Source organism: Hemitrygon akajei, chromosome 20 (genome assembly GCF_048418815.1).
Source record: "Hemitrygon akajei chromosome 20, sHemAka1.3, whole genome shotgun sequence".
Taxonomy (NCBI): domain Eukaryota; kingdom Metazoa; phylum Chordata; class Chondrichthyes; order Myliobatiformes; family Dasyatidae; genus Hemitrygon; species Hemitrygon akajei.
This window is the reverse complement of record NC_133143.1, coordinates 30,803,898-30,828,488: the sequence shown is the minus strand read 5'-3', so window position 1 is coordinate 30,828,488 and position 24,591 is coordinate 30,803,898. Positions and strand designations below refer to the sequence as shown.

Here is a 24,591-nt window from a genome sequence, read left to right as displayed (position 1 = left end):
TCACTGCAACATAACCACTTCAGCAAGAGCTACAAAGCAATTAAATATTTCAAATGGCACTTACTGCTGGTATTTGAGAAAATAAAAATGGCTGGTGTTATGAATTCTGTTCTCCGTCTGCAAACAGCAATGATGCATTTAGTAACCACTTGCAGTGGTCCCTATCCAAAATACATGGCTTCTGCCCTGAAGCTTAAAAACATGTGCCCCTGCTGAGTTTTGCTTCGACTGCCTAGCAAGTGATCAGTGGGATCATTTGTACAATTCCATGTATGCAACAAGAAAAAGGTCTTTTTACCAGTTTCCACGACAATTCTGGCAAATGCTCCATTATTTTCTGCTGTGTAACAATGGCAAGAATCTATTCTAACCAGGGTGCGGAGGATGGCTCACCTGTTCTGTTTGAAAGCAGACATTCAGTTCAGAATGAACATTGGTGTGGCTTTTTTGTTAATGTTCTTCAGTCTAATTTCATTATGAAATTACTAAATTACAAACAGGGTAAAATAATTGGATGGTTCTTGAGAACACTTGTCACCAGGATAAAGCAAGAGTACAAAACACTCAATTCCAATTCCTTATAATCATGCTTCTGACAGTTCTAGTTCACTAACATTTAATAATATGCTTTGATAAGTTTGGAAAAGCTTAGTGTAAGCAATGAAGTGCTTTGTTGTTTAAAGTCTCATGCTGCTTTCAGCTCTGAATTGCCAGCCTTGTACATGCTTTGTTCTCTTCAGTCTCAACCCTGGGAATTTCAAACTATAGCAATTAATTTTTCATTGGCATTTGGGAAAAAACTAGGGTAGATTTCCCTGGATCCAGCCTTCTGCCTGGAGCTGCCACTACATTGTCATGGTTACTTTCTCTATGTCCCAGAGTTGTATAAGCTGACCTTTCATTTCCTGTAGGCATTAGGTGTGTCTTCCTACGAAGGCTTTCTAAATAGTCTTTAATACAAATGGCCAGAGATACTTCAAGGCAATTCAAAATAGAGTTAATAAATTTAAATTTAAATAAATAAAGTATATTAAAATACTAATTAGTGATTAAAAACATTAACATTAACCAAGTCCAAAGTTTAACTTTTTCTCATCCAAATGAATAGGGTTGGTATACTTTCCTTCCTGGCATACACCAGGGTATGTCACTGCTCTGCCACTTGGCTCAACAGAAATCTCAGCAACAATGTTGTTAGATGTGTTAATATCTGACCTCCAGATTGCTTCCCTCTTGCCTTTCTTGAGTTTCTGTACAGATGCAAGATGCACTGAGTTGTGAACAGTTGACTTCTTGTGGTCCTCTTTGGAAATGCAATCTGCCAGTCCCCTCAGGAGTCCTGATGAATGGTCTTGGCCCAAAACGTCGACTGTTAATTCCCCTCCATTGATGCTGCCTAACTTGCTGAGTTTAGTGCATGTTGCACAAGGCAACTACATTTCAGATCATTATCTAAACACTTCTACCTGTGGCATCTTCATCTGTGCAATCTGATCACTTGGTTTCATTCACTACAGCAGTAACTACTTTCTGAAGACTTTTTTGGTTATAAAGAATTTAAGAGTATCCTCAGGTCATGTAAAACATAATGTAAATGTGTGACAAAACTTTTTTTTACAATAAGCTGATATTTTTCAACATTCCTTTTGAGGAGAAACCATAGAACCATAGAACATTATAGCACAGAAACAGGCCTTTTGGCCCTTTGTGGCTGTGCCAAACTATTTTTCTGCCTAGTCCCAGTGACCTGCACCTGGACCATATCACTTCATACCCCTCTCATCCATGTACCTGTCCAAGTTTTTCTTAAATGTTAAAAGTGAGCCCGCATTTACCACTTCATCTGGCAGCTCATTCCACCACTCCCACCACTCTCTGTGTGAAGAAGCCCCCCCCCCAATGTTCCCTTTAAACTTTTCCCTCTTCACCCTAACCCATGTCTTATTGTTTTTTTCTCCCCTAGCCTCAGTGGAAAAAGCCTGCTTGCATTCGCTCTAACATAATAATTTTATATACCCCATCATAATTTTATATACCTCTATCAAGTCTCCCTTCATTCTTCTAGGCTCCAGGGAATAAAGTCCTAACCTATTCAACCTTTCTCTGTAACTCAGTTTCTCAAGTCCCAGCAACATCCTTGTAAACCTTCTCTGCACTCTTTCAACCTTATTAATATCCTTCCTGTAATTCGGTGACCAAAACTGCACACAATACTCCAAATTTGGCCTCACCAATGCCTTATACAACCTCACCATAACATTCCAACTCTTATACTCAATACTTTGATTTATAAAGGCCAATGTACCAAAAGCTCTCTTTACTACCCTATCTACCTGTGATGCCACTTTTAGGGAATTTTGTATCTGTATTCCCAGATCCCTCTGTTCTACTATACTCCTCAGTGTCCTACCATTTACTTTGTATGTTCTACCTTGGTTTTTCCTCCCAAAGTGTAATACATCACATTTGTCTGTATTAAACTCCATCTGCCATTTTTCAGCCCATTTTTCCAGCTGGTCCAGATCCCTCTGCAAGTTTTGAAAACCTTCCTCATGGTCCACTGCACCTCCAATCTTTCTATCATCAGCAAATTTGCTGATCCAATTTACCACATTATCATCCAGATCATTGATATAGATGACAAATAACAATGGACCCAGCGCTAGTCACGGGAACTTAAACCATAAAAGTACATAATGCTGCTGATGTATAGCGGGGGAGTTTTCAAGTCAGAAAGAAAATCGGCTTCACTTTATGAGCCAGACTTTCGTATCACCAGTATTTTGGTATTACTTAACTGGTGGGTTTCCTTTGCATTATTTTTATCATAAAATATATCAACAATTAAGAGACATTTTAATTAAAATTCATTGTTACTATGTACTTTACAGTAATGTGATTTAGAGCAAATTTCTGTGAATTAATTTAAGTCACATGTCTGTGATTCTGATCCTTATTCTGATTCTGAGAAGAAATGCAGAATCACTGAAGAAATAGACACTTCTAGGATTACAGTAATATCACCCTTCACTTTGCGATTACCCAGCTAAGCTGCACATCATTGCAACTAAAGCAACATTAGCAGGAATGCTTGTTTAACAATAATGGATAGGTGTGCCTATATGCTGCAGTATACTGGGTTAGAATCTATCAATTTGCCACAGATCCTTCCCAGACTGGACTGAAAGACTCCTTCCTCTAATTAGAGTAAGACAGCTGTGAAATGTGTTTGGCAACTGCAAACCAGCTTAACCCAGTTCCTCATGGCCAAGAGCCCACAGTCCAAATTTGCCTATAACTCAAAGCTAATAAGCAGCAAGCTGTCAATATTCCCAGTTCTCAGTTAGTCAAGTGGCACTGCAATCACAGACAAATTTGACTCTGGAAGGCAGCCTATGACTCAACCAGGCTATCAGCCTGTGTACGCTTGGCGTACTTCCAGGAACAAGCCGGAGTTTAACAGGGGTGATTACACACACCTGAGTGACATCAGTTATCATGGGCAAATATAACTTTGTTATTTTGTGCCATGATTATGCAGAAGGCAAATCAATATGGGCCTTGGAGGCTTAACCAAATGGTCTGTATTACCTAAAACTTTACCTGATCTGCTACCTGGGAATTTGGTCGTGAGGGTCCTTCTTTCTTCAGGTAAGGCTACACTTGCTTTTGGGTTCTTAGGGTGGGATTTGGCCAGAGTGGGTAGTGGGGGAGGGGGGTGAGAGAGTAAAGGTACTGTGTGGTGGTGTAGACAAACTTCACTTTCACATCTGATGCCTATTGTCCCTTCAAGGATACAGTGGTGGGCATGCATTTACCATCCCTCTTCAATTTGAAGGCAATTTTGCCCAAAATTTCCCTGGGCACTTAGAACAGCATCACAGCAAGTTGGCTTTGTAAGCTATTTCTGGCATACCACCTGGATAAAATGTGAGATGCTCATTCTAACAGGCACAATGCTTTTCTAGAATAGCACTCCCACAATGACTTAGTCCAAATTGGCATAGATTCCCAATGCAAAGTTGATTAAATTCATGTTTAAAACTAACTGAGGCTACAGACATTCCCTGTTAAACTATTAAACAACTTGCTCCACTCTCAAAATATGATGAGGGAAGAACAGAATGAGTATAACTGGCCTATGAATACTTGATTGGCTGAAAAAACTTATTTGATCATACTGTCATGAAAAGCGACAAATATAATCAAGACTTACTGTATGAGACAACATGCACATCCACTTCAACAATAATGATACACTTCATTCTGCAACGACAAAACCTTTCAAATAAACAAATGAAATGTCCATGTGTCACTGTAAAATAACACAAAAAATCCTAAAGGGCTGATACAGAAAAAACACATTACCATGGAGCAACAGAAAAAATGCTGCCATCAAAGGGTAAAAGTGGATAGATTGTTTAATCACTGCACATACCCTAATTTCTGCTGGAAACCTGCCATTAATGAAAACATTATTTAAGGCTGATGTTTCCTAAGACCATTAATCACAAAGACAAGCTGTTCAAGCTGATTGTGAAGGTGAGAAGTAAGGAACAAATAAATCCATGAAGCTACATGCATATACAAATGAATAAAGGAACATTCTTTCTTCAAATGGCTCCAGTTGTTAATACAAAAAGAGGGTAGATTTCTCTAAGGTTCTGAACTATCAATATGACCCAGATAGACAGCAAACGGCTAACTGGGAAAATGGAGATGCATTAAGTTATCTACATGATTAGCCTTCAGGTCACAGACTTGGAAAGTTTAAATGCATCCCCTTGGGTGGAAGTCCGACTCTTTTCTCATGAGACCTGAAAGTTGCAGGGCAAGTGTACTCAATAAGTTCAGCCCTATGTTTCTTTTTGTCTTTATTAATGTTCAGTGTCACTACAAATACAGGACTTACCCAGCTGTGGTAAGGATTAGCTTCCCAAAGAACTGATCTTTATGTGAAAGCCCGTAACAGCAGTACAATAAATGCAAAGCTTTCATGGGAGATACCAGCTGCCATAAACAGTGAGAAAAGAATTCAGAAGATAGTCAATCTCCTATCTGTAAGGATGCAGTAAATTAAACCGAACAACACTTGTTTTGACAAGCTAAAACCTACAACTATTCATCCAATGGCCATTATTGCCACATGAAAGAGCACAGGTGCTCAAGAGAGCTGTTTCTATTTTAAGTAAATAATTTGTTCAGCAGACTCCTTTCCATTTACTTGATCAATAGGACTATTAAATGTTAATAGTTTTAAGAACCTGAGTTTGAAAGGCAGTCTTCAAAAATGTCTCCTATCCCTCACTGTAGCTAAAAAAGCAACAAAGTAAATTAAAAATATGCTTTGTTGTGCCAGAGACACATTTAATAAATGCTTACTGACTAGGGAGAAACAGTGAAAACCCTATATCCCTTGATCTATTAACATTCAAAAATTTATTGATCTGTGTTTGAATGTACTTGGCAATTGACCCTTGGCTAGAGAATTCCAAAGATTCACATGGGTAAACACTGTGATTCCAGTTCTTGACATTTCAGCCAGAGGAAACATCATCTCTGTGTCTACGTTGTCATGACCTGTAAGGGTTTTGTCTAGTTCAATATTATCACTTATCTTAAAAGATACTTAAGAAATATAGTCCAGTGTGCTTTGATTCTTGTTAAAGGTCAGGTTTACTCTCCTAGGAATCAAACTGGTGAACTTTCACTTCAGTTCCTCTGTCCTGGGTTTATCCATCCTTAGCCAGCTAAACCAGACACAGAGATTTTATTTCCTGCATTTTTTTTTTGCTTTCTTTGCCATAATGGGAGACTGCACATTTTTTCACATTATATTGATTCTGCCATGCTCTTGAACATTTGCTCCTTTGACAGCTACATCACAGAAGTTATGGCACATTTGTCTTTCATACATCTATGTTGACTTTCCCCAATAAAAACATTATTTTCTAAGTATTGGCTGCTGTTTCTTTCATTATAGATAATATTGTTAGGTTTACTTCTATTCTACTCCATAATTACTCAGTCTTTTCTTTCTTAAATAATGTGGTTACATTTGCTAACCCTCAGTCTGTGAGAAAGTTCTAGAATCCATGGAATTCTGGGAGATTACAACCAATGTAATCACCATCTTCGTAACCATTTCCTTTAAAAACTTAGAATGAAGATCATTGTGACTTAGAGCATTATACTGATTTTTTACTAATGCTAATTTCTTTGATCTCATTCACTTCAAATTTGTAGTTCTCCATTATCTGCAGGTTTTCTGTGTCTTCTTTTAATATACATATAAAATTCTTGATTTTCTATGCAGCTTCTTAATTCTTCAGTACAATTTATAACTAAATTTTTATCCCTTTTGTTTTGCACTGATCAGTAGATGAGTTTCTGATCCAACTTTCTTTTTATTTTTCGTGCCTTTCTTCCTTGTTGCTGAATTCTGGAGCGTCCCCAGTTCACAAGTTTATGGCTCTTTTTGACAATGTTATTAGCCTCTTCTTTTGACTCTTCACTATCTTCAATGTCTGTTGGTAGGAACACCTAAACACCATCATTCCCACAATCCTGATTGAAAAGTTGCAGAACCTGGGCCTCTGTACCTCCCTCTGCAATTGGATCCTCGATTTCCTAACTGGAAGACCACAATCTGTGCAGATTGGTGATAACATCTCCTCCTTACTGACGATCAACACTGGCACACCTCGGGGCTACGCACTTAGCCTACTGCTCTACTCTCTATATACGCATGACTGTGTGGTTAGTCGGAGCTCAAATACCATCTATAAATTTGCTGACAATACAACCATTGTTGGTAGAATCTCTTGTGGTGACAAGAGGGCATACAGGAGTGAGATATGCCAACTAGTGGAGTGGTGTTGCAGCAACAACCTGGCACTCAATGTCAGTAAGACGAAAGACCTGATGGTGGACTTCAGGGAGGGTAAGAGAAAGGAACACACACCAATCCTCATAGAGGGATCAGATGTGGAGAGCAGCTTCAAGTTCCTCGTCAAGATCTCTGAGGATCTAACTAGGTCCCATCATATTGATGTAGTTATAAAGAAGGCAAGGCAGCGGCTATACTTTATTAAGAGTTTGAAGATATTTGGCATGTCAACAAATACGCTCAAAAACTTCTATAGTTGTACCATGGAGAGCATTCTGACAGGCTGCATCACTGTCTGGTATGGAGGGGCCACTGCACAGGACCGAAAGAAGCTGCAGAAGGTTGTAAATCTAGTCGGCTCCATCTTGGGTACTAGCCTACAAAGTACCCCGGACATCTTTAGGGAGCGGTGTCTCAGAAAGGCAGCGCGAATTATTAAGGACGTCCAGCACCCAGGACATGCCCTTTTCTCACTATTACCATCAAGAAGGAGGTACAGAAGCCCGAAGGCACACACACAGCGATTCAGGAACAGCTTCTTCCCCTCTGTCATCTGATTCTTAAATAAGCATTGAATTTTTGGACACTTCCTCACTTTTTTTTAAAATATACAGTATTTATATCCACCAGGGCAGGAAAAAGTGCCTGAGGGAGCTTGGCGAGGGGCCTCGCATTGACCATTACCTTCCAACAGGCAGATCAAATCAGTCGAGTGAAGCCCAGTGGCAGGACAAACACCACAGTCCGCAGGGTATCAGCACCCCAGGCGAAGCTCAACCAAGCACAGATCCACCAATGGACACGAGTCCAGAGCCCAACCAGCCATGGCCAGCAGCAGAAACGAAGCCCCAAATCTTGTGGCCTAAATCCTGCCAGAAGGATGAGTGGGAGATCATCAACACAGACCTAGTCCATCTTCTAGAAGGACTGAAGGGCAGTGTGGAAAGCAAACTGGAGAAGTGGGGTGACACCATATACAGCTATGGGGTAGAGAGATTTGGAGTGAAAAAACAGAGGACCTTCAGTCCAACCAAAGTCCAGGAGACAGCAGGAAATCGAAAGACTGGTGAAGGAAAGGAGACAGCTAAGGAAACAGTGGAGGAAGTCCACAGAAGGGGAAAGGAAAGGACTCGAGTTATTACAAGCAGAAATAAAGCAGCGCTTGACAAAGCTGCGAAGAGCAGAATGCTTGAGGAAACAACATAAGAGGAAAGAACCGGCGAGCTTTTACAGAGACCCTTACAAGTTTGTCAAAAGCCTCTTTGGCAAGGAGAAGAGCGGGGTCCTTAGAGTACCTGTGAGGGAACTGGAGGAGTACCTGAGGAAGACCCACTCTGACAATCAGAGTCATGAGCCAGTCACCATTCCGAATGACATGCCGCCAATCCACCCACCTGAGCACCAGATGGACGTAAGGCCCCCTACACGGAGGGAAGTGGAAAGTAAAGTTAAATGAGCAAGATCAGCATCAGCTCCAGGGCCCAATGGCATCCCATAGGGGCTCTATAAGAACACCCCCGGCGTCCTGAAATACCTCTGGAATTTAATGAAGGTGGCATGGGGGAAAGGAATTGTACCTAAGGATTGGCGAAGGGTGGGAGAGTTACTATTGTCCTGTGTATTATTTATTGTAATGCCTGCACTATTTTGTGCACTTTATGCAGTCCTGGGTAGGTCTGTAGTCTAGTGTATTTTTTTTTCTGTGTTGTTTTTTACGTAGTTCAGTCTAGTTTTTGTACTGTGTCATGTAACACCGTGGTCCTGAAAAAACATTGTCTCATTTTTACTATGTACTATACCAGCAGTTATGGTCGAAATGACAATAAAAATGACTTGACTTGACTTGACTAATTCCTAAAGAGAAGAATTCCTCAACAATCAGTTAGTTCTGTCAGATCAGTCTCCTGAATGTGGAAGGAAAGATCTTCTCTGGTGTTGTGGCTCAAAGGCTGTCAGCCTTATCGCAGAGCAACAACTTCGTCGACACATCAGTGCAGAAAGCAGGAATACGTGGTTTCCCAGGATGTCTGGAACATGCAAGTGTCATCTGGCACCAGATACAAACTGCCAAGAAAGACCTGCACGTGGTCTCTCTAGATCTTGCCAATGGTTTTGGGTCGGTGCCTCACGAGACTCTGTGGGCAGCTTTCAACTTTTTCCAGGTTCCAGAGGGCATCACAAAGCTGGTCAAAGCGTACTTCCAGGATCTGCAGTTCTGTGTCACAACACACAGTAACACCACCACATGGCAGCACCTTGAGATGGGCATAATGGCAGGCTGTACCATCTCTCCTCTGGCATTTATCACGGAAATCGAGCTCATTATCCGAGCATCACAATGGGTGGTCGGAAGGAAACGCCTGAAGAACGGGCTGCATCTTCCTCCAATCAGGGCGTACATGGATGACGTGACCACAATAACAGCAACAAACGCATGCACCAAACGCCTGCTGGATAAACTCCAGGGAAACATCAAATGGGCACGAACGGAGATCAAACCCAGTAAGTCTCACAATATCTCAGTTGTCAAAGGCTGGCTCATCGACATAAGATTTTGTATCAACGCTGAGCCAATGCCAGCTGTCCTGGAGAAGCCCATCAAAAGCTTGATGTTGGTACAATGCAGACCTCAGAGACACCGAACAGGTGGAACAACTAAGGCAGGATACAATCAGTGGCCTCAGGGTAATCAACAACACGGCTCTCCCAGGGAAGTTGCAGCTTTGGTGCTTTCAGTTTGCACTGCTGCCCCGACTTATGTGGCCAATTACCATCTATGAGGTCACGATGTCTCATGCAAATCGGCTGGAGAGGCTGGTGAACTCTCATGTGAGGAAGTGGCTTGGGCTACCGAGATGCCTTAGCAGCACAGGACTTTACGGGGACGGAGCCCTTTCTCTGCCAATTAATACAAGACGCAGAAGCCGCCATCTGACACCGGGATATAGTGGGCTATGTCCAACAGGGCAGAGGAGACTTTGGCCTTGGAGTAATGAAACCTACCTGGCAAAAGGCTACTACAACTGAACGCTGGCACCTGGTGAAGGAGGAGGTGCATCACCAAGAAGAAGCAGCCAGATGTGCCAAAGCAATATTCCAAGCCAAGCAAGGCTGCTGGATGAGGTGGGAGGATGTTGAGAGGAGGAAAATCACATGGAGTGAGCTGTGGAGCATGGAGTCAAATAGATTGAGCTTCATCAGAGCAGCATATGATGTCCTGCCCTCTCCTACAAACCTAAATCTTTGGCTGGGAGAGGATCCAGCCTGTCCTCTGTGCGCAGTTTCGGCGTCCCTCAAGCACATCTTGGTTACTTGCAAGACCAGCCTAACACAAGGCAGATACACCTGGTGACACAACTGAACGTGAGTGTAAGAGAGTAACCACCAACGCCAGGCCTCTCAATGCCCAGACAATGGTCCCACAACTACCATCCTTCATCCGGGAAGGAGAGAAACCGGGGGCTAACCCCTTGCCTCACGACTCATGCCCACTGAGTGCAGCCAGGGACTGGGAAATGCGTGTTGATTTAGGCCAGAAACTTACCTTTCCATCTGAAATTGCAACGACCAACCTACGGCCTTGGGCTTTGTAGCCAGTTCCACCGTAAGGCTGCTGAGGGAAGTAGGAGTCAGAGAGCAGGCCCATAGGAAGGCAATCAAAGTACTTGCTAATGCCGCTGAAATGAGCAGTCACTGGGTGTGGCTGAAAAGAAGGGATGCTGTCTGGGCTACCAAGTGACTAACCATGTGACACACCCGGGTCTGATCAGCCTGCGGTGGGCCTGCCTCAGCAGAGGGTGTTTTGTGATAAAAGGCCGAAACACCCAGTGATGCCAAGGTACACAACTGAAGATGTGTCATAATGGTGGTAACATCATCCAGTGGTCATCTTTAAGAACTACTTCCACTCAAGTCAAGTGCAGTGCAGAAACTTTAGGGATTGTAACATCCAGTCCTATTAATCAAACTGTTTTTGCACATTTTAAAATATCTATCCAATGAATTGCATTGAACTGCTGCTGCTAAGTTAACAAATTTCACGTCACATGCTGTGATAATAAACCTGATTCTGATTGATTCTGTTCTGCTCTCTGCTCTGTTTTGCATTAGAGGGAGAAACGTTACTTGCAACCCACAGTAAAACTCTGATGATTGTTTGGAAGTTCAACCAGATTGGTGCCTGGTTAGACCCATGTGTGAGCCAGGCATCCAGACTGCAAGCAGGGTGCATGGTCGTGCTGGAGACCCAGGGGCAGCATCAAGTTTGTGGACTGGAGCCAGTATCAGGGGCCAGGAGTGCTGGTATGTTTGAGGTTGGGGCTGGAGTATATTTAAAGCTCACTTGGGAAGTTTATTATATCACTATGTATTATGCAATAAAAAAGTGAAACTAATATGTATTTGTGTATTAATGGAATAAAATCCAGTGGTTCTGAAAATCTGATTGTCCAGTGCCAATAAAGTTCTATACATGTAGGATTATCAAAGTATAGGGATCTAGCTACTTAAACCACTCACCCAGGTTCAACACCAAACCAGTGTGCAAATTTCACTTTCTTTCTGCATCTGCACAGGTTTGCTCAGGTGCTCCAGTTTACTCACACACCCCAAAGATATACTGTTCGTTAGGTTAACTGGTTGCTCTGAAATGCTCCTATAGTGTACTGGAGAGTGGTAGAATCTGGGCAGGGTTAAAGGGAATGTGGGGAGAATAGAAAATAAGATTAGTGTAAGTGGGTGCCTAATGCTGGAGGAACTCAGCAGGCCAGGCAGCATCTATGGAAGAAAAGTACAGTCAATATTTTGGGCCAAGACCCTTTGGCGGGACACTTTGACAGGAGTTCAGCAAAATCCTCACTCAGTGCTCCCCCTCTGTGATCTCTGCGGCCCTCCGACTCTTCGACCACGTGCTTACCCAGACCCGCTTCTAGAGTTATATATCCTTCCTGGGAACATGCCTTCACCGCTAGCTTGTACCACATAATATTAAAGTCCTGCCGAAGTGTCTCGGCCCGAAACGTTGACTGTACTTTTTTTCCCATAGATGCTGCCTGGCCTGCTGAGTTCCTCCAGCATTTTGTGTGTGTTGCTTGGACTTCCAGCATCTGCAGATTTTCTCTTGTTTGTGCCTAATGATTGGTGAGTGAAGGATCTGAGGTTCTCACTGTGTAACTTTAACTATTAATTCTTCAAGTGGCGTCATTCCTCATTTACTGTTTAATATTAAAGTTCCTTTCAAGACAACAATTTTTTGCAGTTTGTTTCTTTTAGGTTTAAGATTCCAAATTAACTTAGACCTTGAGTTTACACAGATTTGGTAAATCAGAGTTGGATTTTTAGAGACAGCACTGACAACTATGAATAGAAAGGGAGAATGGAGAAACCTTTGCCATCCCAACAAATAAGGGAAACAAAGTTTTACACATTTACAGTTTCAAAATTCTTCCCATTAGTGCCTCAAAACCTGAAATTTAAATCTGCATTTTAGTCTCTTCATGGGTATGAACAGATAACATGGGGATTTGTGATGATGTGGGTTAGAAAAAAAATACAACAGTAACTATGGTTACAAGCAAATAGCATGATTGAAAACAAATTTAAAGGCTGCCAGAATGATAAATAGTGAATAATAAATGGTTGGCACAGTAAACTGGCTTTTCATGTTCAGGATGGGTAGGCAGGAAGATTTACAGGTGTTGGAGAGGTGAGAATACATTCCAAGTCCTATCTCCCTGACACTGATGGGTGGTAGAGAAGTTGGGGGCAGCTGGACATCAGTTGACTATTATTATCAGTAGAGGAATGAAGGATGACATTAATTCTTCGAGTATCCATGTGTTAATTGAGATTAATAACTTCTGCAATTTGAGATCTCCTGGGAAAAACTTTGGTTAAGTGTCACTATGCTGTCTTGTAGTTGTTTCCAATCCATTAAATAATTTGATCTGGTCATGGAACAAGCAAGGATGCTGTACGTGTAGGGGGCATGGCAACAAACAAGAATTAGCAGGGCACTCAGTATAGATAATGACATCAGGCCTGTGCTCAATTTGTGCAATCGCCCACAGCTCCATCAAGCATGAGGACAGACCTTGCTTACTTTCTGGGCATAAAGGAATTTCTTCTGTCCACCTCAGCTTTGGAGAAGTGGCGCAGGAAATCTGCTGATGCCCATGTTCGAACAAGAATTATTTTCATCAGTGTCATAAAGCCACAAGTATCTCCCCCATGTTGTTAAAATCTTAAGTAAAACTATAAATGTTGTAAACATCCCTCAAGCAGCAGCTGTGGAAAGAGAAACAGTATCTCTGCTCTTCTGGCAATTCCTGCTGCAACAAAATGCCTTTTTCAGGAGTTTGCTGCAAGACAATATGGCCTGCTTACTGCTGGTTGTGCATCATCAGAGTTGCGGATGCTATTGAAGTTCACTTATTCTGCTTTAGGATTTGGAGGATCTTGAATAGATAGTGTTGGTGTCACCATTTGGAGGATCTTGCATAGATTGTGTTGGCGACACCACTTCAATAATTTCAGGTACCTCTTGTAGATGACCCGCATCCGAGTAGCATATAGGATGGCAAGGATTGCTGCTGCCCAGCACAGCATGAGTTCCTTGGTGGACCTCTAGGTTGAACACTTTTTGGCAGATGATCAAAGGCTATGCTGATGCACTGGAGGCAGTGGTGTAAGATACCATTTAAGTCTGCTCTCACTGAAGTTTTTGAACATTCTCCTTGTGGAATGTGTGGGCTTTCTCTGGGTGCTCCAGTTTCCTCCCACAATCCATAGTGATATACCAGTTAGTTAGTGAATTGGTCATTGTGAATTGGAAGTTGCTGGGTGGCACCTGCTCCGTTCTGTATGTCTAAATAAATAAGGTGACCCTGGAGACATAGAAATTAACCCATATTTTTTCAAGATTTATCATGGAACTCTTGATGAGGGGCAGCATTGTACAATGAGAGCACTTCGTTCTGCAAAGTATAGGGCTCACCCCCTTCTAGGTTCTCTTAAATGAGTTACTGATTACTTGCAGCTCAGCCGTCACAGGTACAACTACACAAGCATTATCAGTGTACAGCAGCTTGAAGACTTGAGCATGGAGTGTCTTGGTACTGGAGTAAAAGCCACATGAGTTGAACAGTTCTCACTCTTTCTGTATATTAGTTCCACTGCAATGGGCACATTGGATCTGAGATTCAATAAAGCAACAAAGAAGGTTGAGAAGAGGGTTGTGGTGGTGTTACGCCTGTGCCCCCCCCCCCTCCTTTTTGAGAATCGCAAGATCGCTATTAAGTCAGGTCAGGAGACCCAGGAAATGAGAGAGAGACGTTTGGAATGTCCTGGCCCCAGCGATACAAAGCCATGGAACAGGTCATTGTCTCTTGGAGACGGAATTGTGTATTGAGTACTGTACTTCATGGAAGCCCTCAGGCAACGTGGGCTGGTTGGGGGATGGCATCATTCCACCCTGATTGACATCTGAGACCCTGTGAGTCAGGATAAAAGAGGGTCTGGGGAACAGCCCTTGACACGCACCAGGAGAAACGCTAGAAGTTCCGTGACAGTGTTTAATAGCGATAGCTGGTGGAGGACCCACGTGTGTCCTTTCCCGTTGCCCCGGGATTGAGGCCCTACCACGGAAGGCGGCTTAGCTAAGGAAGAGATCACCACCGATGCCATTTCGAAGGATCGACATCATAAAAAGGAAAACGGGCAAGTTCTAAACTCCGTCTCTCTCTCCAACCAAAAGCTGCAGCTTGAATGAACTTGAGTGACTTTTATATTTCCATCGGACAATACATTATCCCCTAGACAACGATAGAGCTATTTCTTATTGATTATTATTATACCCGCGCTTTTAGATTTAGTATTGACAACGTATATTATCTGTATGTTTGCATTGATATTATTTTGTGTATTTTTATCAATAAATACTGTTAAAAATAGTACCATCAGACTTCAACGGACCTCTCTATCTTTGCTGGTAAGTGACCCAGTTACGGGGTACGTAACAGTGGTGACATAGCTTTGCTTGACTGCTGCACTGAAAGTAGGACTGTACACATTGGTTCGAATCCTGCCTTGCATAACTTGAATGTGAATGAACTTCTGAGAGAGCCAAGTTTGAACTAGGAATTTCACAGTCTCTTTGACTGACAGAATCAAAAGTATTGTCTTTTGTGAGATTAAATGATGCATCTAATGGTGGATGCTGGTCCATGTGTTTCTCATGGAATTGTCACCTAATGAAGATCAGGTTCATTTTTGCCTCTAGATGGAAAGAATTTGTCAACAGCTCTTTAAACACTGGGAGCAAAGAGTTAAGGAGGACTCTGGCAATGATCTTGCATGTAAAACATAGAACACAGAACACAACATCACAGAACAGGACTTCAGTCACCATGTTGTGATGACCTTTTAACTTATTCTAAGATCATTCTTCTCTCCTACAATGCCCTCCATTTTTCTGTCATCCATGTGCCTATCTGAGAGTCTCTTAAATGCCTCTAATGTATCTGCCACTACCACCACCCATGCACTCACTACTCATGTTGTAAAAAAAAAGTACCTCTGACATCTATACTTTCCTCCAATCACATTAAAATTATGCTCCCTTGTATTATTTCTGTCCTGGGAAAAAGTTCATCTTTATCAAGTCACCTCTCAATCCTCCCTCACTCCAAAGTAAAAATCTCTAGCTTACTCAACCTTAGTCATAAGACGTACTCTTTAATCAAGAATAAATCTCCTCTACATCTTCTCTGAAACATCCATGCCCTTCCTATGATGAGGCAATTAAAACTGTACACAAGATTCTAGCACTTTCTGCATTGACCATGTGCCCTCCGACTCTTCGACCATGTGCTCTTCTGCCCTCTGACTCTTCAACAAAATCCCAGTGTGGTCTAATCAGGGTTTTATAGAACTGCAACATTACCTCAGCTTTTCAACGCAGATCCCTAACTAATAAAGGCTAACACACCATGCATGGCAACTTGGAAGGATCTAAGGACGTGGACTCCAAGATCCCATGATTCTTCACACTGCTAAGAAAACCGTTATTAACTCTGTATCCTGCCCTCAAGTTCAAACTTCCATAGTAAATCACTTCACTTGATTGAACTCCACATGATTGAACTTCTCAGCCTAGTTCTGCATCCTGTCAATGTCAAGCTGTAACCCACAACAATCTTTTAAACACCACCACCAACCTTTGTGTAACCTGCAAACTTACCAACCCACCCTTTCACATCCTCATCCAAGTCACTTACAGTATAAAATCACAAAGAGCTGAGGTCCTTGAACCGTGGAACACCACTGGTCACCGACCTCCAGGCAGAATATGCTCCAGCTACAATCACCCTCTGCTGCCTATGGGAAATCCAGTTCTGTTCTGAATCCACACTGTTAAGTTTCCCTGGATCCCATGTCTCCTGGCTTTCTGAATGTGTCTACCTTGGGATCCTGAATAAACGCCGTACCAAAAACCATATACACCACCTCCACTGCTCTACTTCAACAATGTGCTTTGTCACGTCCTCATAGAACTCAGTCAGGCTAATGAGGCATGACCTGCCCCTCACAAAGCCATGCTGACTATCCCTAACCAGACAATCCTTCTTCAAATGTTCTTGTATCCTGTATCTATGAATCTTCACCAATAATTTGCCCACCACTGATCTAAGACTCGTTGGTCTATAATTCTCTACTTCCTTTCATGAACAAAGGAATAACACTTGCTGCCCTTTAATCATCTGGTACAGCTCTTGAAGCCAGTGAAGATGCAAAGGTCATTGCTAAAGACGCAGCAATATCTTCCCTCACTTCCCACAGTAATCTGGAGTTTATGCCATCTGGCCCCGTAGACTTAACTATTATAAAGTTTTTCAAAAGTTCCAACACATCCTCTTTCTTAATATTAACATGATTCAAAATATCAGCCTCTCCCCGGTGAATTTTGAAGCAAAGTATTCATTAACGACAAACCCTTCCTCTTCCGACCACAGGCACGTTTCCTCTTCAGTCTTTGGTCTCACTCTCTTCAGTCATCCTTCTGTTTTTCACATATTCTGCAAAGTCTTTTCAGAGCCCATCTAGCTTTTCTAAGTCCATTCTTAATCTCTTCTCTGGCTACCTTGAAACACTTTAGAGCCTTTGAAACTCTCTTCCTAACCCTTAAGTAAGTTGCTTTCGTCCTCTTGACTGGATGTTCCACATCTCTTCACCCTCCAACAAACCCTACATTTCCATTGTGCATTTCCCTGAATTCAGCCATTCTCAATTTATGCTCCTAAGTTCCTGGCTAAGTTCCTTCCCATAAATACTTTCCCATGCTGTCTGCTCCTATTCCTCTCCAAGGCTATGGTAAAGGTCAAACAGGTATGGTCACTGTCTCGGAAATGCTCATCCACTGAGAGATCTGACACCTGAATTGGTCCACCTCCTGGCACTATATCCAGTATGGCCTTTCCTCCAGATGGCTTATCAACATATTGTGTCAGAAATCCTTTCTAGACACACCTAACAAAATCTGTCCCATTTAAGCCTTCGGCACTAAGCGGTGCCAGTCAATATTCGGGGATTTGAAGTCACCCATGACAGCAACCCGCAAAGGCAACGTGTGATAAAGGGTTGTGTGGTTGAGATGTGATGAAGACTAGCATTGTTCTGGTGAAACCAGGAAACATCCACGGTGATGGTTTGTATTGATCCAAAGAGTTCAATGAAGTCTTCTGGGTTTTCTACAAGATCCATGTGTCAAACAACTCAATGAAAAACAAGATAAACTAACTCCCGTTAACTTCATGCAGATGAACTGTGCAAACCTCCTGTGACTGGTTGGTGTCCACACCTGGGCAAGTCAATTTGCTGGAAGTGGCAACAAACCTTAGCAGCACATTGTTTGATTTTGCGCTGCCTTTCCACTCTCCTCTGTGTATATGCACATTATTCACAGGTAACTACTAGTCTAAAAACAGTGATGCAGATGTAATGCATACTTAAGTAGACACAACGGATCATTAGTTTAAATTTGATCACACTCAAAATTGAACTTCCTGCCAAAGTTTCTAGCCAGGGGTTTCTCTGGATTCAAAGTTGAAACTTGAAACTTGAACCTTGATGTCAGCTCCATGTCTCTTCATTTTAATACCTCATCCTATTTATATTACTGCGTTTGAGGACTTTTCCAGCATTTGCTGGATTCAGCAGAGGAAGATGGATGGTGACCTCTGTTGATGGCTGAGATTAATTATTGCACATTTATCATATGGAAGCCTGCTGCTGACACACAGTGCCTGACAGACAGATGAAGACTCACTGTGAGCAGTACATCGAAGATAGAGAAAGCACCATACTGACTACAGAGGATGACAACTACCAAATTCTCCAGCCCTGCAACATTATTCTGCTGCTGTGAAGCAGTGTGGGATTTATTTAATTGAAATTTCTATGTAAATTAAAGTTGCTATTTCAATATATACATTCTGAAGGAATTTACTGAACCAGGCTTCCTCTTAATGCAGATAGAAGTTCCCTCGGGAAAAGCATGTGCGCATGCTGTTCGATTCAGTCCAACCTAACATTAATTGTTAAGATGGAACACAAAGTGGACACTCTTTTGATAAAACTCCATGAGTTCAATCCAAACATAAACAGAGCAAATTCTGGTCTTCCTCCTTTGGCATGGTTTCAATAATCCGCAAAGGAAATGTGGCAGGGGGGAAAGCCAATGTAGGTTGGAGATTCTGCGAGTCTGCACCCATCAGGAACAATCTGCAAAACTGCATATTTCTGGTCCAATGTTCTAAAACAACTGACTGGGGAGAAAATAAATGCCCAATTTTTGCCCTTAGGAGCACAGCCAGCATTTACTGCCAATGCCTGACATTCTTTCAGAAGATGGCAACGGATTTTCTCCTAGATTAGGAGCAGAAGATCCCCAAACAAAGATAAGAAATGCCTTGAATGGGACTCCAATTCCAAAGACCATGTAAGAAACAAAAAAGGAAAATATGAAATTATTATTGACAATATCACTGTCAAATTACAGTGATAACAAGCTTATTGAGAAGATGCAATTTTATAAGGATCAATACCCTAAGCGACATGACGAACAACATCAATGAATTATCTAATTATTTTGCTCTTTTTTATGCACTTTTAAAATATATTTTTATTGTAACTTGAAGTATTTTTAATGTATTACACTGTATTACACTGAAACAACAAATTTCACAACATATGTCTGTACGATCTGAGGAGGCCAAAGGGAGATGCACATCTATACTCACATCTTTCTACAGATGTGCAGTAGAGAGCATCATAACATGCTGTATCTCTGCTTGGTACAGAAACTGCACTGGGATGGGCAGGAAAGCTCTTAAAGGGTTGTCAGAATTGCCCAGTGCATCACCCGCACCAGCCTACCCACCAGTAAGGACATATATACAACAAGGAGCCGAAAAAAGGGCCAGTAACATCATGAAGGAGCCCATCCACCCTGTTTGTCCCACTTCCATCAGGGAGGAAGCTATGTTGTTTCAACGCCAGGACCACTAAACTCAAAAACAGTTACTTTCCCCAAGCAGTATAGCTGATCCTCCACTCACTAACACACCCCTCCAACACTACTTTATCATCCCCTGTCAGTCACCTTATTGTCAGACTCCTGTGTCTAGCATTACTTTATGGACATACAATCAATGTATATACACTATCATACATTAATATTTATTGAGGTTTTTTTTTACATTCTTGTGTATTTTTTGGTGCTGCATCAGATCCGGGGGAACAATTATTTTGTTCTCCTTTATACTTGTGCACTGGAAAACAGTCTTGAATCTTGAAAATACACCTGATTCTGAATTGCAGAATTTTCATTTGTTTAAATATTCTGCCACTTTTCCTTAACTAAATCAGTTGTGAATCAAAAATCTTCAGTCAGCTGAAAAGATTCAGGACTACCTTAAGGTTGCTATATAAATGCAAGCCGTTTATTTTATTTGCTGAAAAATTATTTGCTCTTAGAGTGATCCTTTTTCTGCTTGTGAACTACTAATTCAATAATTGAAATTAAAGAATGGCTCCTCAGTCCTTTAGAATAGATAATTACTTCAGACTGGACTTTTTTCCAGTAGCGTAACTTTTTTTAAAACACTAAACATAGTAGGTGCAGTTCTTTAAATTTTGGAAGTCTTTTGTGTATGATGTCCAGATGTGTGGATGTCAAATCCATTCATCAAATATTGCACAACTCTTGATGGAGAAAATTCATCTGTGTATCCGAAACCTGTAAATGGTCATGGGAGGGGGGGCTGGCACCTAGGAGAGGTAGAACAGGAGGGTGAAGCCTGTTGCTGCACCTACTGGTGGCGAGTCCAAAGTGCTTTCAGTTAAGTCCTGTTTGCAGAAATGATCTTGCTGTAGGCCCAAACCTGCTTAGGTCCCTTAATCATTGCAATGGCTGTTCAGCATACTCCTGGCTAACGTTCAGACCCTGGACAATAAGGTGTGTGAATTGAGAGCCAGAATTTCCTACTAGTGGGAAACAAAGGAATGTAACGTTTTGTGTTTTGTGGAGACCTGGCTGACAGATGAGATACTGGATCATGCCATCGAGCCCTCAGGGTTTTCCCTGTTCTGGGCGGACAGGTCAAAAGACCTCTCTGGGAAAACGAAAGGAGTTGGGGCATGCTTCATGGCCAATAATGCCCAGTACAACCCCTGGAACGTGCAGGCCCTCAAATCCTTTTGTTCCCCAGATCTGGAGTACCTGGTGCTGCTGTGTAGACCTTTCTGGCTGCCGAGGGAGTTCATGGCTGTTAGCATCACAGCTGTGTATATTCCGCAGCAGACTGATACTGACCTGGCTCTCAAGGAACTGTACAAGACCAACAGCACCCTGGAGACTGTACACCCACAGGCTACATTCATCGTCACAGGTGACTTTAATACAGTGTTGCCGACTAAAGTTTCTCCGAAATTTCGTCAACACATCCAGGTGTGCACACGGGGAGACAGCATACTTGACCACTGCTACTCTCCCTTTCGCAATGCTTACAAAGTACTCCTTCATCCGCCTTTTGGAAAATCAGATCTCTCCTCCATCTTTCTGCTGCCGACATACAGGCAGAAGCTGAAACAAGAGGCAGCCATAGTTAAAACCGTTCACTGTTGGTCTGACCAATTGGCCTCCATGTTGCAGAACTGCTTTGATGACGTTGTCTGCAGTGTCTTCCATGATGAGGATGTCAGAAAGTCTCCGAGTTCATGGATGGAGTCATGAGGTTCTTTCGGAAGTACATCGAGAATGTTGTCTCCCAGAAATTGGTCAGGGTCTATCCAAACCAGAAACCCTACATCAACAGTTCCATGAGAACAGTACTTACCGTGTGACACAGAGCTGTTAATCGGCAGAAATGCAGCTATGATCTGCTCAAAGTCATCAAGGCAGTGAAACAACAATACAGGGACAAGATTCACTCAACTTTCCACCAACAGCACATACAGCTCATGGCAAGGTCTGCACACCATCGCAGACTTCAAAGCTAAATGCAGTGGAGTTTCCAACATCGCTGCCTGGCTCCCAGATGAGTTAAATCTTTTTTTACGCTCGTTTCGATGTTGCTAACGCTGAGTCCTTGAGGAGACCTACAGCTGATGCGGCCTGCAGCGTGGTCATCTCTGAGGCTGAAGTACGCAGTGTTTCTGACAAGCGGACAGTCACAATACTGCGGGACCGGACGGCATCCCAGGGTGAGTACTCAGGATGTGCGAGACTCAAATGGCAGGTGTAATTACAGACTATTTTAATCTCTCCCTCTCCCAGTGTAGAACGCCCTCCTGCTTCAAAACATCCACTTTTGTTCTGGTACCTAAAAAGACCAAGGTAACATGTCTAAACAACTGGCGTCCTGTCACACTCAGCTCAATAATAAGCAAATGCTTTGAGAGGCTGGTCAAGGATTACATCTGCAGCTTGCTGCCACCCAAACTAGACCCTCTACAATTCTCCTACCAACACAACCAATCGACAGATGACGCAATAGCCACAGCTCTACACAACGTCATTACACATCTGGAGAAGAAGGATGCTTATATGAGAATGCTGTTCTTGGATTACAGTTCAGCATTCAACACCATAGTTCTATCCAGGCTCAACAAGAAGCTCAGAGACCTTGGCCTTCACCCTGCCTTGTGTAGCTGGATCCTGGACTTCCTGTCAGATTGCTGGCGGGTGGAAAGAGTGGGTTCCCTCACCTCTGCCCCTCTGACCCTCAACACAGGTGCCCCTCAAGGCTGTGTCCTATGTCCCTTCCTTTACTCTCTGTATACCCATGACTGTGTCACCACCCACAGCTCCAATCTGCTAATTAAATTTGTTGATGATACTACGTGGATTGGTCTAATCTCAAATAATAATGAGGCAGCCTACACAGAAGAAGTCGTCACCCTGACACAGTGATGTCAAGAAAACAACCTCTTCCTCAATGTTGCAAAAACAAAGGAGCTGGTTGTGGACTACGGGAGGAATGGAGACAGGCTAGCTTCTATTGACACCAATGGATCTGGGGTTGAGAGGGTGAACAGCTTCAAGTTCCTTGGTATAAACATCACCGAGGATCTCACATGGTCTGTACATAGCAACTGTGTGGTGAAAAAGGCACAACAGCACCTCTTTCACCTCAGACAGTTGAAGTTGCTTGGTATGGGCCCCAAAATCCCAAGAACTTTCTATAGGGGCACAATTCAGAGCATCCTGACTGGCTGCATCACTGCCTGGTATGGGAACTGTACCCAGTCTCAGGACTCTGCAGAGAGTGGTGCGGACAGCCCAACGCATCTGTAGATGTGAACTTCCCACTATTCAGGATGTTTACAAAGACAGATGTGTGAAAAGGGCCCAAAGGATCACTGGGGACCTGAGTCACCCCAACCACAAACTGTTTCAGCTGCTGCCATCTGGGAAACTGTACTGCAGCATAAAAGGCAGGACCAACAGGCTCCGGGACAGCTTCTTCCACCAGGCCATCAGGCTGATTAAATCATGCTGACACAACTGTATTTCCACGGTATATCAACTATCCTGTTGTACATACTAATTATTATAAATGACTATAAATTGCACATTGCATATTTAGACGGAGACTTAAAGTAAAGATTTTTACTCTTCATGTATATGAAGAATGTAAGTAATAAAGTCAATTCAATTCACTTCTCACCACAAAGTGAGAGTTTATAGTGATAGTGATAATTTATCTGACTTATGCCTGATCCCAATCAATCACATCCAAGTATATTTGTTACCAAATATGTACTATGTATGTTGTGATTCATTTTCTTGCACGTGTTTACAGGAAAATGTCAATATAGTAGAATTTATGGAAAATTATACATAAACAAAGACTGACTAACAACCAACGTTAGCAAAAGAAGACAAGATGTGCTAATAAAAAATGATTCTGAACACACGTGAGTGAAAGTGAATCTGTAGGTCACAGAATCAGTACAAAGTAGTGACGATTGCAGTTGTCCACACTGGTTCAGGATCTTGATGGTCATGGGATGTTCTCTCCCCAAAGTCCATTGTCAAGTGCCTGACCCCAACTCTGTGTCCTCTTGCTCCCATGAGTTATTCTCTAATAGTTGATAAAGCTGATTTTCTTGATGCCATCTATAACTCTGATTAGCTTTTCAAAAGGCTCAACTTTGCCCCTCCACCTTATGCCAGTTCACTTTAACTCCACTCTGCTGCCTTGATTCTCAGCCCCCTTGACATCCTCTGCCTGCTCAGTTCAATACCCAGGCCCTGCCGTGCAATGGCATATTCATGAAGAAACGTGCACAGATTGACAAGTTTAGGGGGAAAGCCTTTCTGGGCCATTTCAAGTTCAAATTCAAGTTCCAGTGTAATTGTCATTCACTCATACATGAATACCCATGAATACAGCCAAACAAAATAGCTTTACTCTGGGGCCAATGTGCAAAACACATTGCCAACAATCATCACACCACAAGGCATATAAAATAGCAAGAAAGCAAGCACAAAAGCTAACAGTAAAATACGGTCACACAAAAAATGCAGTCCAAGTCCCTGAGTCCATTAATGTTGCAGCAGTCGAAAGTTGAAAGTTGAACACAATATAGCTTGTCTTCTGCTGAGTGAACTCTGGGAGGCAACACTGACCCCAGCATTGATGCCACACCACACCATGGTAGAGCGCAACGACTCTGATGCCTCCCCCGGGTGGCTGCAAACAGGTGACACCGCGGCTAGGGGCCTAGTCTTCACTACTACAGAGGCCGCGCAGCTCCCGCACCTTTTGCCAATAAACTAATGAACTGGACTGACAGCGTTCCACACCATCAATGTCCAACAGGGTCTTGTGATCACACGAACAGCAAGTAAGATGATCACTAAGTGTTAGACCACACACCTCCTTCACACACCGACGCATCTCGACGCAGACAGCGGCACGGCCTTCACGACGTCCTGCTCCTTCAGCTTCTCTGCCAATGAGCAACTTGCGGATGGGGAAGATCTGCAGTACTTTAAGTTCCTAATGTCCAGCAGAGTCTTGCAATAGCAAATAATACATTTAAAAAAGACAATAATACCATCGGTTGACCCTATAAAAGCTGCTGTGTCTCAGCGCGCCGCCATCTTACCAAAAGTATACCATTTAATCCTGGATAGA

At 42.6% G+C, this 24,591-nt stretch overlaps 1 protein-coding gene across 12 annotated transcripts in view; it reads right to left on the bottom strand.

Annotated features, from left to right (window-relative positions):
• Nucleotides 1–24,591, bottom strand: part of LOC140713685 (catenin delta-2-like) — a 1,190,818-nt gene that overhangs the window by 103,496 nt on the left and 1,062,731 nt on the right. The gene's annotated exons all lie outside the window — the stretch shown is intronic.